This window comes from Chiloscyllium punctatum, chromosome 17 (genome assembly GCF_047496795.1).
Source record: "Chiloscyllium punctatum isolate Juve2018m chromosome 17, sChiPun1.3, whole genome shotgun sequence".
NCBI lineage: Eukaryota > Metazoa > Chordata > Chondrichthyes > Orectolobiformes > Hemiscylliidae > Chiloscyllium > Chiloscyllium punctatum.
Window position 1 is genome coordinate 17,762,259 of NC_092755.1, and position 15,548 is coordinate 17,777,806.

Sequence of the window (15,548 nt, forward strand, 5' to 3'; positions counted from 1 at the left end):
GAGCAGACTGACCACACTCTGTCAATGTAACCCACCCAGGGAAGAGCAAACAGACCCCACTCTGTCAATAGAATACACCCAGGGAAGAGCAGACTGACCCCACTCAGTCAATGAAACACACCCAGGGGAGATCAGACTGACCCCGCGCTGTCAATGTAACACAACCAGGGAATAGCAGACTGTCCCCACTCTGTGAATGTAACACACCCAGGGAATTGCAGACTGACCTCACTCTGTCAATGTAACACACGCAGGGAAGAGCAGAGTGACCCCACTCTGTCAATGTAACACACCCAGAGAAGAGTAGACTGACCCCATTCTGTCAATCTAACACACCCAGGGAAGAGCAGACTGACCCCACTGTGTTAATGTAACACACCCAGAGAAGAGCAGACTGACCCCATTCTGTCAATCTAACACACCCAGGGAAGAGCAGACTGACCCCACTGTGTTAATGTATCACACCCAGGGAAGAGCGGACTGACCCAACTCTGTCAATGTAACCCACTCAGTTAAGAGCAGACTGACCACACTCTGTCAATGTCACACACCCAGGAAAGAGCAGACTGAACTCACTCTGTCAATATAACACACCCAGGGAAGAGCAGACTGACCTCACTCTTTCAAGATAACACACCCAGGGAAGAGCAGACTGACCCCACTCTGTCAATGTATCACACCCAGGGAAGAGTAGACTGACCCCACTCTGTCAATGTAACACACCCAGGGAAGAGCAGACTGACCCCACTCTGTCAATGTAACACACCCAGGGAAGTGCAGACTTACCCTACTCTGCCAAAGTAACACACCCAGGGAAGAGCAGACTGACCCCACTCTGTCAATGTAACACACCCAGGGAAAAGCAGACTGACCCTATTCTGTCAATCTAACACACCCAGGGAAGAGGAGACTGACCCCACTATGTCAATGTAACACACCCAAGGAAGAGCAGACTGACCTCACTGTGTTAATGTAACTCACCCAGGGAAGAGCAGACTGACCCCATTCTGGCAATCTAACACACCCAGGGAAGAGCAGACTGACCCCACTGTGTTAATGTAACACACCCAGGGAAGAGCAGACTGACCCCACTCTGTCAATGTCACGCACCCAGGGAATCGCAGAATGACCTCACTCTGTCAATGTAACACACCCAGGGAAGAGCAGACTCACCCCACTCTGTCAAAGTAACACACCCAGAGAAGAGCAGACTGACCCCACTGTGTCAATGTAACACATCCAGGGAAGACCAGACGGACCCGACTCTCTCAATGTAACACATCCAGGGATGTGCAGACTGACCCCAATCTTTCAATGTAACACACTCAGGGAAGAGCAGACTGATCCCACTCTGTCAATGTAACACACCCAGGGAAGAGAAGACTGACCCCACTCTGTCAATGTAACACACTCAGGGAAGAGCAGACTGACACCACTCTGTCAATGTAACACACCCAGCGAAGAGCAGACTGACCCAACTCTGTTAATGTAACCCAACCAGGGAAGTGCAGAATGAACTCACTCTGTCAATGTAAGTCACCAGGGAAGAGCAGAGTGTCCCCACTCTGTCAATGTAACCCACTCAGTTAAGAGCAGACTGACCACACTCTGTCAATGTAACACACCCAGGGAAGAGCAGACTGACCACACTCTTTCAATCTAACTCACCCAGGGAAGAGCAGACTGACCCCACTGTGTTAATGTAACCAATCCAGGGAATCGCAGAATGACCTCACTCTGTCAATGTGACACACCCAGGGAAGAGCAGACTGAACTCACTCTGTCAATATAACACACCCAGGGAAGAGCAGACTGACCCCACTCTGTCAAAGTAAAACACCCAGAGAAGAGCAGACTGATCCCACTCTGTCAATGTGACACATCCAAGGAAGAGCAGACTGACACCACTCTCTCAATGTAACACATCCAAGGATGTGCAGACTGACCCCACTCTCTCAATGTAACACACCCAGGGAAGAGCAGACTGACCCCACTCTGTCAATGTAAGACAGCAAGGGAAGAGCAGACTGACCCCACTCTGTCAATGTAACACACCCAGCGAAGAGCAGACTGACCCAACTCTGTTAACGGAACCCAACCAGGGAAGTGCAGACTGACCACACTCTGTCAATGTAACCCACCCAGGGAAGAGCAAACAGACCCCACTCTGACAATATAACACACCCAGGGAAGAGCAGACTGACCCCACTCTGTCAATGTAACACACGCAGGAAAGAGCAGACAGACCCCACTCAGTAAATGTAACACACGCAGGGAAGAGCAGACTGACCCCACTCTGTCAATGTAACACACCCAGGGAAGATCAGACTGAACCCACTCTGTCAATGGAACACACCCCCAGGGAAGAGCAGACTGACTCCATTCTGTCAATGTAACACACCCAGGGAAGAGCAGACTGACCCCACTCTCTCAATGTAACACACCCAGGGAAGAGCAGACTGACCCCACTCTGTCAATGTAACACACCCAGGGAAGAGCAGACTGACCCCACTCTGTCAATGTAAGACAGCAAGGGAAGAGCAGACTGACCCCACTATGTCAATGTAACCCACCCAGGGAAGAGCAGACTGACCCCACTCTGTCAATTTAACACACCCAGCGAAGAGCAGACTGACCCAACTCTGTTAACGTAACCCAACCAGGGAAGAGCAGACTGACCACACTCTGTCAATGTAACCCACCCAGGGAAGAGCAAACAGACCCCACTCTGTCAATGTAACACACGCAGGGAAGAGCAGACAGACCCCACTCTGTCAATGTAACACACCCAGGGAAGAGCAGACTGACCCCACTCTGTCAATGTAACACAGCCAGGGAAGAGCAGACTGACGCTACTCTGTTAATGTAACCCATCCAGGGAATCGCAGAATGACCTCACTCTGTCAATGTAACACACCCAGGGGAGATCAGATTGACCCCGCTCTGTCAATGTAACACACCCAGGGAAGAGAAGACTGACTCCACTCTGTCAATGTAACCAACCCTAGGAAGAGCAGACTGCCCCCACTCTGTAAATGTAACACACCCAGGCAAGAGCAGACTGACCCCACTCTGTCAATGTAACACACCCAGGGGAGATCAGACTGACCCCGCTCTGTCAATGTAACACACCCAGGGAAGAGCAGACGGACCCCACTGTGTCAATGTAACACACCCAGGGAAGATCAGACTGACCCCACTCTGTCAATGTAACACACCCCCAGGGAAGAGCAGACTGACTCCACTCTGTCAATGTGACACACCAGGGAAGTGCAGACTGATCCCACTCTGTCAATGTAACACACCGAGGGAAGGGCAGACTGACCTCACTCTGTCAACGTAACACACCCAAGGAAGAGCAGACTGACCCCGCGCTGTCAATGTAACACACCCAGGGAATAGCAGACTGTCCCCACTCTGTGAATGTAACACACCCAGGGAATTGCAGACTGACCTCACTCTGTCAATGTAACACACGCAGGGAACATCAGACTGACCCCACCCTGTCAATGTAACACACACCCAGGGGAGATCAGATTGACCCCGCTCTGTCAATGTAACACACACAGGGAAGAGAAGACTGACCCCACTCTGTCAATGTAACACACCCAGGGAAGAGCAGACTGACCCCATTCGGTCAATGTAACACACCCATGGAAATGCAGACTTATCCTACTCTGTCAATGTAACACACGCAACGAAGAGCAGACTCACCCCACTCTGTCAATCTAACTCACCCAGGGAAGAGCAGGCTGACCCCACTGTGTTAATGTAACCAATCCAGGGAATCGCGGAATGACCTCACTCTGTCAATGTAACACATCCAGGGAAGAGCAGACTGACACCACTCTCTCAATGTAATACACCCAGGGAAGAGCAGACTGACCCCACTCTGTCAATGTAACACACCCAGGGAAGAGCAGACTGACCCCACTCTGTCAATGTATCACGCCCAGGGAAGAGCAGACTGACCACACTCTGTCAATGTAACACACCCAGGGAAGAGCAGACTGACCTCACTCTGTCATTGTGACACACCCAGGGAAGAGCAGACTGACCCCACTCTGTCAATGTAACACACCCAGGCAAGAGCAGAGTGACCCCACTCTGTCAATGTAACACACCCAGGGAAGAGCAGACTGACCTCACTCTGTCAAAGTAAAACACCCAGGGAACAGCAGAGTGACCCCACTCTGTCAATGTGAAACACCCAGGGAAGAGCAGACTGTCCCCACTCTGTCAGTGTAACAAACCCAGAGAATTGCAGACTGACCCCACTCTGTCAATGTAACCCACCCAGGGAAGAGCAGACTGATCCCACTCTGTCAATGTAACACTCCCAGGGAAGAGCAGACTGACCCCATTCGGTCAATGTAACACACCCATGGAAGTGCAGACTTATCCTACTCTGTCAATGTATCACACGCAAGGAAGAGCAGACTCACCCCACTCTGTCAATCTAACTCACCCAGGGAAGAGCAGACTGACCCCACTGTGTTAATGTAACCAATCCAGGGATCGCAGAATGACCTCACTCTGTCAATGTAACAAACCCAGGGAAGAGCAGACTGACCCCACTCTGTCAAAGTAAAACACCCAGAGAAGAGCAGACTGATCCCACTCTGTCAATGTAACACATCCAGGGAAGAGCAGACTGACCCCACTATGTCAATGTAACCCACCCAGGGAAGAGCAGACTGACCCCACTCTGTCAATGTAACGCACCCAGGGAAGAGCAGACTGACCCAACTATGTCAACGTAACCCACCCAGGGAAGAGCAGACTGACCCCACTCTGTCAATGTAACACACCCAGCGAAGAGCAGACTGACCCAACTCTGTTAATGTAACCCAACCAGGGAAGAGCAGACTGACCACACTCTGTCAATGTAACCCACCCAGGGAAGAGCAAACAGACCCCACTCTGTCAATAGAATACACCCAGGGAAGAGCAGACTGACCCCACTCAGTCAATGAAACACACCCAGGGGAGATCAGACTGACCCCGCGCTGTCAATGTAACACAACCAGGGAATAGCAGACTGTCCCCACTCTGTGAATGTAACACACCCAGGGAATTGCAGACTGACCTCACTCTGTCAATGTAACACACGCAGGGAAGAGCAGAGTGACCCCACTCTGTCAATGTAACACACCCAGAGAAGAGTAGACTGACCCCATTCTGTCAATCTAACACACCCAGGGAAGAGCAGACTGACCCCACTGTGTTAATGTAACACACCCAGAGAAGAGCAGACTGACCCCATTCTGTCAATCTAACACACCCAGGGAAGAGCAGACTGACCCCACTGTGTTAATGTATCACACCCAGGGAAGAGCGGACTGACCCAACTCTGTCAATGTAACCCACTCAGTTAAGAGCAGACTGACCACACTCTGTCAATGTCACACACCCAGGAAAGAGCAGACTGAACTCACTCTGTCAATATAACACACCCAGGGAAGAGCAGACTGACCTCACTCTTTCAAGATAACACACCCAGGGAAGAGCAGACTGACCCCACTCTGTCAATGTATCACACCCAGGGAAGAGTAGACTGACCCCACTCTGTCAATGTAACACACCCAGGGAAGAGCAGACTGACCCCACTCTGTCAATGTAACACACCCAGGGAAGTGCAGACTTACCCTACTCTGCCAAAGTAACACACCCAGGGAAGAGCAGACTGACCCCACTCTGTCAATGTAACACACCCAGGGAAAAGCAGACTGACCCTATTCTGTCAATCTAACACACCCAGGGAAGAGGAGACTGACCCCACTATGTCAATGTAACACACCCAAGGAAGAGCAGACTGACCTCACTGTGTTAATGTAACTCACCCAGGGAAGAGCAGACTGACCCCATTCTGGCAATCTAACACACCCAGGGAAGAGCAGACTGACCCCACTGTGTTAATGTAACACACCCAGGGAAGAGCAGACTGACCCCACTCTGTCAATGTCACGCACCCAGGGAATCGCAGAATGACCTCACTCTGTCAATGTAACACACCCAGGGAAGAGCAGACTCACCCCACTCTGTCAAAGTAACACACCCAGAGAAGAGCAGACTGACCCCACTGAGTCAATGGAACACATCCAGGGAAGACCAGACGGACCCGACTCTCTCAATGTAACACATCCAGGGATGTGCAGACTGACCCCAATCTTTCAATGTAACACACTCAGGGAAGAGCAGACTGATCCCACTCTGTCAATGTAACACACCCAGGGAAGAGAAGACTGACCCCACTCTGTCAATGTAACACACTCAGGGAAGAGCAGACTGACACCACTCTGACAATGTAACACACCCAGCGAAGAGCAGACTGACCCAACTCTGTTAATGTAACCCAACCAGGGAAGTGCAGAATGAACTCACTCTGTCAATGTAAGTCACCAGGGAAGAGCAGAGTGTCCCCACTCTGTCAATGTAACCCACTCAGTTAAGAGCAGACTGACCACACTCTGTCAATGTAACACACCCAGGAAAGAGCCGACTGAACTCACTCTGTCAATATAACACACCCAGGGAAGAGCAGACTGACCCCACTCTGTCAAAGTAAGACACCCAGGAAAGAGCAGACTGAACTCACTCTGTCGAAATAACACACCCAGGGAAGAGCAGACTGACCCCACTCTGTCAATGTAACACACCCAGGGAAGAGCAGACTGACCCCACTCTGTCAATGTAACACACCCAGGGAAGAGCAGACTGACCCCACTCTGTCAATGTAACACACCCAGGGAAGAGCAGACTGACCCCACTCTGTCAATGTAACACACCCAGGGAAGAGCAGACTGACCACACTCTTTCAATCTAACTCACCCAGGGAAGAGCAGACTGACCCCACTGTGTTAATGTAACCAATCCAGGGAATCGCAGAATGACCTCACTCTGTCAATGTGACACACCCAGGGAAGAGCAGACTGAACTCACTCTGTCAATATAACACACCCAGGGAAGAGCAGACTGACCCCACTCTGTCAATGTGACACATCCAAGGAAGAGCAGACTGACACCACTCTCTCAATGTAACACATCCAAGGATGTGCAGACTGACCCCACTCTCTCAATGTAACACACCCAGGGAAGAGCAGACTGACCCCACTCTGTCAATGTAAGACAGCAAGGGAAGAGCAGACTGACCCCACTCTGTCAATGTAACACACCCAGCGAAGAGCAGACTGACCCAACTCTGTTAACGGAACCCAACCAGGGAAGTGCAGACTGACCACACTCTGTCAATGTAACCCACCCAGGGAAGAGCAAACAGACCCCACTCTGACAATATAACACACCCAGGGAAGAGCAGACTGACCCCACTCTGTCAATGTAACACACGCAGGAAAGAGCAGACAGACCCCACTCAGTAAATGTAACACACGCAGGGAAGAGCAGACTGACCCCACTCTGTCAATGTAACACACCCAGGGAAGATCAGACTGAACCCACTCTGTCAATGGAACACACCCCCAGGGAAGAGCAGACTGACTCCATTCTGTCAATGTAACACACCCAGGGAAGAGCAGACTGACCCCACTCTGTCAATGTAACACACCCAGGGAAGAGCAGACTGACCCCACTCTGTCAATGTAACACACCCAGGGAAGAGAAGACTGACCCCACTCTGTCAATGTAACACACCCAGGGAAGAGCAGACTGACCCCACTCTGTCAATGTAAGACAGCAAGGGAAGAGCAGACTGACCCCACTATGTCAATGTAACCCACCCAGGGAAGAGCAGACTGACCCCACTCTGTCAATTTAACACACCCAGCGAAGAGCAGACTGACCCAACTCTGTTAACGTAACCCAACCAGGGAAGAGCAGACTGACCACACTCTGTCAATGTAACCCACCCAGGGAAGAGCAAACAGACCCCACTCTGTCAATGTAACACACGCAGGGAAGAGCAGACAGACCCCACTCTGTCAATGTAACACACCCAGGGAAGAGCAGACTGACCCCACTCTGTCAATGTAACACAGCCAGGGAAGAGCAGACTGACGCTACTCTGTTAATGTAACCCATCCAGGGAATCGCAGAATGACCTCACTCTGTCAATGTAACACACCCAGGGGAGATCAGATTGACCCCGCTCTGTCAATGTAACACACCCAGGGAAGAGAAGACTGACTCCACTCTGTCAATGTAACCAACCCTAGGAAGAGCAGACTGCCCCCACTCTGTAAATGTAACACACCCAGGCAAGAGCAGACTGACCCCACTCTGTCAATGTAACACACCCAGGGGAGATCAGACTGACCCCGCTCTGTCAATGTAACACACCCAGGGAAGAGCAGACGGACCCCACTGTGTCAATGTAACACACCCAGGGAAGATCAGACTGACCCCACTCTGTCAATGTAACACACCCCCAGGGAAGAGCAGACTGACTCCACTCTGTCAATGTGACACACCAGGGAAGTGCAGACTGATCCCACTCTGTCAATGTAACACACCGAGGGAAGGGCAGACTGACCTCACTCTGTCAACGTAACACACCCAAGGAAGAGCAGACTGACCCCGCGCTGTCAATGTAACACACCCAGGGAATAGCAGACTGTCCCCACTCTGTGAATGTAACACACCCAGGGAATTGCAGACTGACCTCACTCTGTCAATGTAACACACGCAGGGAAGATCAGACTGACCCCACCCTGTCAATGTAACACACACCCAGGGGAGATCAGATTGACCCCGCTCTGTCAATGTAACACACACAGGGAAGAGAAGACTGACCCCACTCTGTCAATGTAACACACCCAGGGAAGAGCAGACTGACACCACTCTCTCAATGTAACACATCCCGGGATGTGCAGATTAACACCAATCTTTCAATGTAACACACTCAGGGAAGAGCAGACTGATCCCACTCTGTCAATGTAACACACCCAGGGAAGAGAAGACTGACCCCACTCTGTCAATGTAACACACTCATTGAAGAGCAGACTGCCCCCACTCTGTGAATGTAACACACCCAGGGAATTGCAGACTGACCTCACTCTGTCAATGTAACACACCCAGGGAAGAGCAGACTGATCCCACTCTGTCAATGTAACACACCCAGGGAAGAGCAGACTGATCCCACTCTGTCAATGTAACACACCCAGGGAATTGCAGACTGACCCCACTCTGTCAATGTCACACACCCAGGGAAGAGCAGACTGATCCCACTCTGTCAATGTAACATACCCATGGAAGAGCAGACTGACCCCACTCTGTCAATCTAACACACCCAGGGAATCGCAGAATGACCTCACTCTGTCAATGTAACACACCCAGGGAAGAGCAGACTGACCCCACTCTCTCAATGTAACACATCCCGGGATGTGCAGATTGACCCCAATCTTTCAATGTAACACACTCAGGGAAGAGCAGACTGACCCCACTCTGTCAATGTAACACACCCAGGGAAGAGAAGACTGACCCCACTCTGTCAATGTAACACACTCATTGAAGAGCAGACTGCCCCCACTCTGTCAATGTAACACACCCAGGGAAGAGCAGACTGATCCCACTCTGTCAATGTAACACACCCAAGGAAGAGCAGACTGATCCCACTCTGTCAATGTAACACACCCAGGGAAGGGCAGACTGACCCCACTCTGTCAATGTCACACACCCAGGGAAGAGCAGACTGATCCCACTCTGTCAATGTAACACACCCATCGAAGAGCAGACTGACCCCACTCTGTCATTGTAAAACACCCAGGGAAGAGCAGACTGACCCGATTCGGTCAATGTAACACACCCAGGGAAGTGCAGACGGACCCCACTCTGTCAATGTGACACACCCAGGGAAGAGCAGACTGACCCGATTCGGTCAATGTAACACACCCAGGGAAGTGCAGACTTATCCTACTCTGTCAATGTAACACACGCAGGCAAGAGCAGACTCACCCCACTCTGTCAATCTAACTCACCCAGGGAAGGGCAGACTGACCCCACTCTGTCAATGTAACACACCCAGGGAAGATCAGACTGACCCTTCTCTGTCAATTTAACACACCCAGGGAAGAGCAGACTGACCCCACTCTGTCAATGTGACACACCCAGGGAAGTGCAGACTGATCCCACTCTGTCAATGTAACACACCCAGGGAAGAGCAGACTGACCCCACTCTGTCAATGTAACACACCCAGGGAAGATCAGACTGATCCCACTCTGTCAATGGAACACACCCCCAGGGAAGAGCAGACTGACCCCACTCTGTCAATGTAACACACCCAGGGAAGAGCAGACTGACCCCACTCTGTCAATGTAACACACCCAGGGAAGAGAAGACTGACCCCACTCTGTCATTGTAACACACCCAGGGAAGAGCAGACTGAACCCACTCTGTCAATGTAAAACACCCAGGGTAGTGCACACTGACCCCATTCGGTCAATGTAACACACCCAGGGAAGTGCAGACTTATCCTACTGTGTCAATATAACACACGCAGGGAAGAGCAGACTCACCCCACTCTGTCAATCTAACTCACCCAGGGAAGATCAGACTGACCCTTCTCTGTCAATGTAACACACTCAGGGAAGTGCAGACTTACCCTACTCTGTCAATGTAACACACCCAGGGAAGGGCAGACTGACCCCACTCTGTGAATGTAACACACCCAGGGAAGTGCAGACATACCCTACTCTGTCAAAGTAACACACCCAGGGAAGAGCAGACTGACACTATTCTGTCAATCTAACACACCCAGGGAAGAGGAGACTGACCCCACTCTGTCAATGTAACACACCCAAGGAAGAGCAGACTGTCCCCACTCTGTCACTGTAACACACCCAGGGAAGAGCAGACTGACCCCATTCTGTCAATCTAACACACCCAGGGAAGAGCAGACTGACCCCACTGTGTTAATGTAACACTCCCAGGGAAGAGCAGACTGACCCCATTCTGTCAATCTAACACACCCAGGGAATCGCAGAATGACCTCACTCTGTCAATGTAACACACCCAGGGAAGAGCAGACTGACCCCACTCTCTCAATGTAACACATCCAGGGATGTGCAGACTGACCCCAATCTTTCAATGTAACACACTCAGGGAAGAGCAGACTGACCCCACTCTGTCAATGTAACCAATCCAGGGAATCGCGGAATGACCTCACTCTGTCAATGTAACACACCCAGGGAAGAGCAGACTTACCCCACTCTGTCAAAGTAAAACACCCAGAGAAGAGCAGACTGATCCCACTCTGTCAATGTAACACATCCAGGGAAGAGCAGACTGACACCACTCTCTCAATGTAATACACCCAGGGAAGAGCAGACTGACCCCACTCTGTCAATGTAACACACCCAGGGAAGAGCAGACTGACCCAACTCTGTCAATGTAACCCACCCAGGAAAGAGCAGACTGACCCAACTCTGTCAATGTAACCCACCCAGGGAAGAGCAGACTGACCCCACTCTGTCAATTTAACACACCCAGCGAAGAGCAGACTGACCCAACTCTGTTAACGTAACCCAACCAGGGAAGAGCAGACTGACCACACTCTGTCAATGTAACCCACCCAGGGAAGAGCAAACAGACCCCACTCTGTCAATGTAACACACGCAGGGAAGAGCAGACAGACCCCACTCTGTCAATGGAACACACCCAGGGAAGAGCAGACTGACCCCACTCTGTCAATGTAACACAGCCAGGGAAGAGCAGACTGACGCTACTCTGTTAATGTAACCCATCCAGGGAATCGCAGAATGACCTCACTCTGTCAATGTAACACACCCAGGGGAGATCAGATTGACCCCGCTCTGTCAATGTAACACACCCAGGGAAGAGAAGACTGACTCCACTCTGTCAATGTAACCAACCCTAGGAAGAGCAGACTGCCCCCACTCTGTAAATGTAACACACCCAGGCAAGAGCAGACTGACCCCACTCTGTCAATGTAACACACCCAGGGGAGATCAGACTGACCCCGCTCTGTCAATGTAACACACCCAGGGAAGAGCAGACGGACCCCACTGTGTCAATGTAACACACCCAGGGAAGATCAGACTGACCCCACTCTGTCAATGTAACACACCCCCAGGGAAGAGCAGACTGACTCCACTCTGTCAATGTGACACACCAGGGAAGTGCAGACTGATCCCACTCTGTCAATGTAACACACCGAGGGAAGGGCAGACTGACCTCACTCTGTCAACGTAACACACCCAAGGAAGAGCAGACTGACCCCGCGCTGTCAATGTAACACACCCAGGGAATAGCAGACTGTCCCCACTCTGTGAATGTAACACACCCAGGGAATTGCAGACTGACCTCACTCTGTCAATGTAACACACGCAGGGAAGATCAGACTGACCCCACCCTGTCAATGTAACACACACCCAGGGGAGATCAGATTGACCCCGCTCTGTCAATGTAACACACACAGGGAAGAGAAGACTGACCCCACTCTGTCAATGTAACACACCCAGGGAAGAGCAGACTGACACCACTCTCTCAATGTAACACATCCCGGGATGTGCAGATTAACACCAATCTTTCAATGTAACACACTCAGGGAAGAGCAGACTGATCCCACTCTGTCAATGTAACACACCCAGGGAAGAGAAGACTGACCCCACTCTGTCAATGTAACACACTCATTGAAGAGCAGACTGCCCCCACTCTGTGAATGTAACACACCCAGGGAATTGCAGACTGACCTCACTCTGTCAATGTAACACACCCAGGGAAGAGCAGACTGATCCCACTCTGTCAATGTAACACACCCAGGGAAGAGCAGACTGATCCCACTCTGTCAATGTAACACACCCAGGGAATTGCAGACTGACCCCACTCTGTCAATGTCACACACCCAGGGAAGAGCAGACTGATCCCACTCTGTCAATGTGACATACCCATGGAAGAGCAGACTGACCCCACTCTGTCAATCTAACACACCCAGGGAATCGCAGAATGACCTCACTCTGTCAATGTAACACACCCAGGGAAGAGCAGACTGACCCCACTCTCTCAATGTAACACATCCCGGGATGTGCAGATTGACCCCAATCTTTCAATGTAACACACTCAGGGAAGAGCAGACTGACCCCACTCTGTCAATGTAACACACCCAGGGAAGAGAAGACTGACCCCACTCTGTCAATGTAACACACTCATTGAAGAGCAGACTGCCCCCACTCTGTCAATGTAACACACCCAGGGAAGAGCAGACTGATCCCACTCTGTCAATGTAACACACCCAAGGAAGAGCAGACTGATCCCACTCTGTCAATGTAACACACCCAGGGAAGGGCAGACTGACCCCACTCTGTCAATGTCACACACCCAGGGAAGAGCAGACTGATCCCACTCTGTCAATGTAACACACCCATCGAAGAGCAGACTGACCCCACTCTGTCATTGTAAAACACCCAGGGAAGAGCAGACTGACCCGATTCGGTCAATGTAACACACCCAGGGAAGTGCAGACGGACCCCACTCTGTCAATGTGACACACCCAGGGAAGAGCAGACTGACCCGATTCGGTCAATGTAACACACCCAGGGAAGTGCAGACTTATCCTACTCTGTCAATGTAACACACGCAGGCAAGAGCAGACTCACCCCACTCTGTCAATCTAACTCACCCAGGGAAGGGCAGACTGACCCCACTCTGTCAATGTAACACACCCAGGGAAGATCAGACTGACCCTTCTCTGTCAATTTAACACACCCAGGGAAGAGCAGACTGACCCCACTCTGTCAATGTGACACACCCAGGGAAGTGCAGACTGATCCCACTCTGTCAATGTAACACACCCAGGGAAGAGCAGACTGACCCCACTCTGTCAATGTAACACACCCAGGGAAGATCAGACTGATCCCACTCTGTCAATGGAACACACCCCCAGGGAAGAGCAGACTGACCCCACTCTGTCAATGTAACACACCCAGGGAAGAGCAGACTGACCCCACTCTGTCAATGTAACACACCCAGGGAAGAGAAGACTGACCCCACTCTGTCATTGTAACACACCCAGGGAAGAGCAGACTGAACCCACTCTGTCAATGTAAAACACCCAGGGTAGTGCACACTGACCCCATTCGGTCAATGTAACACACCCAGGGAAGTGCAGACTTATCCTACTGTGTCAATATAACACACGCAGGGAAGAGCAGACTCACCCCACTCTGTCAATCTAACTCACCCAGGGAAGATCAGACTGACCCTTCTCTGTCAATGTAACACACTCAGGGAAGTGCAGACTTACCCTACTCTGTCAATGTAACACACCCAGGGAAGGGCAGACTGACCCCACTCTGTGAATGTAACACACCCAGGGAAGTGCAGACATACCCTACTCTGTCAAAGTAACACACCCAGGGAAGAGCAGACTGACACTATTCTGTCAATCTAACACACCCAGGGAAGAGGAGACTGACCCCACTCTGTCAATGTAACACACCCAAGGAAGAGCAGACTGTCCCCACTCTGTCACTGTAACACACCCAGGGAAGAGCAGACTGACCCCATTCTGTCAATCTAACACACCCAGGGAAGAGCAGACTGACCCCACTGTGTTAATGTAACACTCCCAGGGAAGAGCAGACTGACCCCATTCTGTCAATCTAACACACCCAGGGAATCGCAGAATGACCTCACTCTGTCAATGTAACACACCCAGGGAAGAGCAGACTGACCCCACTCTCTCAATGTAACACATCCAGGGATGTGCAGACTGACCCCAATCTTTCAATGTAACACACTCAGGGAAGAGCAGACTGACCCCACTCTGTCAATGTAACCAATCCAGGGAATCGCGGAATGACCTCACTCTGTCAATGTAACACACCCAGGGAAGAGCAGACTTACCCCACTCTGTCAAAGTAAAACACCCAGAGAAGAGCAGACTGATCCCACTCTGTCAATGTAACACATCCAGGGAAGAGCAGACTGACACCACTCTCTCAATGTAATACACCCAGGGAAGAGCAGACTGACCCCACTCTGTCAATGTAACACACCCAGGGAAGAGCAGACTGACCCAACTCTGTCAATGTAACCCACCCAGGAAAGAGCAGACTGACCCAACTCTGTCAATGTAACCCACTCAGTTAAGAGCAGACTGACCCCATTCTGTCAATCTAACACACCCAGGGAAGAGCAGACTGACCCCACTCTGTCAATGTAACACACCCAGGGAAGTGCAGACTTACCCTCCTCTGTCAACGTAACACACCCAGGGAAGAGCAGACTGTCCCCACTCTGTCAATGTAACACACCCAGGAAAGAGGAGACTGACACCACTCTGTCAATGTAACACACCCAAGGAAGAGCAGACTGACCCCACTGTGTTAATGTAACACACCCAGGGAAGAGCAGACTGACCCTATTCTGTCAATCTAACACACCCAGGGAAGGGGAGACTGACCCCACTCTGTCAATGTAACACACCCAAGGAAGAGCAGACTGACCCCACTGTGTTAATGTAACCCACTCAGTTAAGAGCAGACTGACCCCATTCTGTCAATCTAACACACCCAGGGAATCGCAGAATGACCTCACTCTGTCAATGTAACACACCCAGGGAAGAGCAGACTGA